Here is a 4,161-nt window from a genome sequence, read left to right as displayed (position 1 = left end):
TTGTATGTTCTGCACAATGAGAATGAGGTTGAGCCGTATGTTGAAATTCACAAGGATGTTCTCCGAGGTTTAAATCCCAATAGAAATGAAAATTGGATAGTACGAGAGCACAATCGATGTTTTATACCTTGGTTTAAGGATCATATTTATTCAAAGTATTATTCAGATCCCGCTTCAATAACAGAAAGGTTGAGATGCTTAGCATATGGTCCAAGTTTCCATGTTTTTTCTTATAGCGCATACGCGATTAATGGATACACATTTTATACCAAAGAACAAGATGATAAAAGTACTATGCAGAATAGTGGTGTCACTGTGGTAGCTGAAGCAATGCACATATCAAGTGTGAAGGACTTAAACCCCAAATTTGCAAATCTGTCGTATTTTGGTGTTATCGAGCGCATTTGGGTGTTTGATTATGAGAAGTTTCAGATTCCTATATTTGGTTGCAAGTGGGTTGAAAATAATAACGGCATTCGAATGGATAAGTCAGGATTTTTGCAAGTGGATCTTAATAGGGTGGGATACAAAGATGAGTCTTTTATTCTAGCCTCTCAAGCTAGACAAGTGTTCTATGTCAATGATCCGAAAAGTACGAAATGGTCTATAGTTCTTTTTTCCAACAAAGTAATTGATGAAAACACTGGAGATCAAGGTGATATTGATGTTGAGATTGAATCGTTTACCAGAAATGATCAAGATGAGAATATTATATCAAATGATTCATATATTAGAAATGATCATAATGAGGGTATTTGGATCAATCCAACCGTCCGTTTTGTTAAGAGACATGTAGAACATATTCCAACCAAGAAAAGAAAGAGAACTTAGTGAAAAAGGTACAGGTCAAATGATTTTAATTGTTTTCTTTATTACAGGTAAAATGACTTTTATGATTTTAATTGTTTTTACATTTGTCATCTGATTTTAATTGTTTTCTTTTTTACAGGCAAAATGATGATGCTGGATATTTGTTTAGATGGAGATGCTCTATTGTCGTCAAGCCTCACTCGCGTAGATGATGATGCTGGATATTTGAAAGTATCCCTCTACGACAATGGAACATGTCCATCTAAACATATATCAATTCTATCTTCAAAAGATAAGGGTTCAATGTTGGCAAGTTACATTGGTTTCCTTGTTCGACAACATATTCCGATTACATGTGATAATTGGAGAAGTCCGGACTTGAAGGTTGGCAAAGAAAAAATATGGTCGGAGATACAGGTACTTACCATATATTGTTATATGTTTTTTGTTGCATCAACTTTGCAGCACTGTATTGTAGGCAGAATTTAGGACTTCTCAAAGTTGATTTCTTGTTACTTTGTCGTTCATAAAATACACCACTAAATTCTCTGCGTTTAATTTTTAATTTTTTTTCATCAGGCTTGTGTCTCAATAGAGGATGGGTATCTACCTAAAGTTACTTTTGTAGTGGTCCAAAAGAGACATCACACCCGTCTCTTTCCTGTCAACCCCAAAGAGACCGATAGAAGTGGAAATATTATGCCAGGTTTTTTCAATATATTTCTCAACGCAGCTGGTATATATTATCATTTGAATTTATCATTTTTTGCTGATTTTGTTGTTCTAAATTGTCAAAGGAACCGTGGTAGACACCAGCATTTGTCACCCTAGGGAATTTGATTTTTACCTTAACAGCCATGCAGGAATTCAGGTAATATTAGCTATGTCATTTAACTTTATGCCATTGTTTACTATTTGTTGCTCAATCGCCTTTTGACAGTTCTGTGTTATTTGCATTTGGACGTGTTCTTTTTGCAGGGGACTACTTATGCTGCCATCTGTTGTTTTGGTTGAGCCTTATTTTGTATGGATGTGCGATAGAACTACTAGACAACTTTTGGATATACAGAACATGTTTGCCACCATGGGTGGATGGGCGTTTTTGTTTAGTATTGGTTAGAACTACTAGACAGCTTTTGGATACAGTGGTCACTGGGTGTTGGTTGCTATGTTTTATTCTTTTAATTGTAGTACTTTGAGAATATGTTGTTGTATATTGTTGATCAAAGAATCATATATTAATGTTGTATATATGGAGGATTAATGTTGTATATAAATGGATTCATGTTGTATATATCAATGGATTAATGGTGTATAACATTGGATTAAAGGATGAAATCAATATGAATTTTACACTTTTGCAGCATGCGAACAGGTTACCAATTAAATATATATCCACTGTTTTTCAAACAAATTTTTTTAAAATAACTAACACTTTAGAGGACGCTTTGTCCAGAAAGCGCCCTCTAAACACTTTACATTGACAACTTTAGAGGGCGCTTTTTCCTGAAAGCGCCCTCTAAACACTTTACATTGACAACTTTAGAGGGCGTTTTTTCCTGAAAGCGCCCTCTAAACACTTTACATTGACAACTTTAGAGGGCGTTTTTTCCTGAAAGCGCCCTCTAAACACTTTACATTGACAACTTTAGAGGGCGCTTTTTCCTGAAAGCGCCCTCTAAACACTTTACATTGACAACTTTAGAGGGCGCTTCTCCAGAAAGCGCCCTCTAAGGTGTCCCTTTATGGACCACTCCAGAGGGCGCTTTTGTCTTAAAGCGCACTACAATGTGGCCACTTTAGACAGCGCTTTCTCCAGGAAAACAAAGCGCTGTCTTTACCTATGCCAGCGCCAAATTAGAGGGCGCTTAAAAGCGCTGTTATAGGCCAAAATAAGCGCCCTCTTTTCCCTTATTTGGTGTAGTGTTTTTGAAGTTTTCCACTCTACATCTTATCATCCTAGTTGACTACATTTTCAAATATATTTTATAATATATATATTATTATTTTTGCATCTTAGAATATCTTTTGATGGAATTTTTTAATAATATTATCTTCAACAGTTAAATAGAAGGTGTCCACTAAATCCTACAACAGGGAATTATATTTTCTATGTTTATATATGTTTTATGAATGGTAAGATTTAGATCTACATAGTTCTTTAAGATCTGTTTTTGAACAATCATCATAAAAAAATTGAACCACTCTTAACTTCTCCAATCATATCGATAACCATTTTTTTGTTTTTAATCAAAAAATTTGTTACTGATCTCAAGTCTAAGTGAGTCTTATTTAACTTATCCCTCCATCATTTTAGTCATGTTGTTTTGACTTTTTTGTGATATATCAAATATAAATATTTTCCACAATATCATTCTCACCCGATTTCCCTCCCGACTACCTTGTTTATGATTAAAAAAATCATAAATTATTTTATAATACAACATGATTTTTTTTAATGAGATTAAGTTTATACCTCTAAACAACAATGGTGTAGATGTTATCAAGAGTTAAATATTATAAATATAACCACTTCAATAGTTTCACACGACTTAACGAGAAGATTATGAAAAAAAATATTTCTACAATGTTATTGCATGTATTCTTATACCATTTAAAACACTTAGTATTAAAAAGTAGTATATACACATATATGAAACTAATTAGAGCGTTTTAATTTTAATTTTATTTAAAATATTTGGGTTGTTGGTCATGAAATACGAACAATGTGTGCCTTGATTATCACATGAATTCTAAACAGTGCTTAAAATAAAACAAGATAAAATAATATTAATCATAAATATGTTTGTTACATTACTTTAAATATTTTTTTGTATGTTAATTTATAATAAATTTTCTAATTTTAAATATTTTACTGAAAAAAGATAATAACTTGTTCTTTTATACAAAAAATTATCAAATAAATTATTAAATAAATATGTTTCAACCATCTATATATTTTATTTTTTTAAATCGTGATTCATTATTTTAATTCAAATAATTTCATATGAGTGTTAAATTGATTTTTTTGAAAGGTAGATAACCTATTTTTGCATGATGAATTTATTGAAACTTTAATATATTTTTGTATTTTCATTTTTATTATCATTCCATGATATTGATTTTGTATTTATTTTAAATTTCTTAATTTTTCATACAAATAATATTCCTACAAAAAGTAATAAATTTTTGAATCATATAATATATTTTTGTAAAACCTATCCTTTACAAACTAATCATTAATCAGTTAAAGATCTTAAATAGGAAATGGTTACAATATCAATCAATAATTTAATTTCCATTTAAAAACGATTAGTTTTCAAACCTTTTACATTATTTTTAACAAACTGT

This window comes from Lathyrus oleraceus, unplaced genomic scaffold, assembly GCF_024323335.1.
Source record: "Lathyrus oleraceus cultivar Zhongwan6 unplaced genomic scaffold, CAAS_Psat_ZW6_1.0 chrUn0814, whole genome shotgun sequence".
Classification (NCBI taxonomy): domain Eukaryota; kingdom Viridiplantae; phylum Streptophyta; class Magnoliopsida; order Fabales; family Fabaceae; genus Lathyrus; species Lathyrus oleraceus.
The sequence above is the reverse complement of the archived record's forward strand: the minus strand, read 5'-3'. Positions refer to the sequence as shown.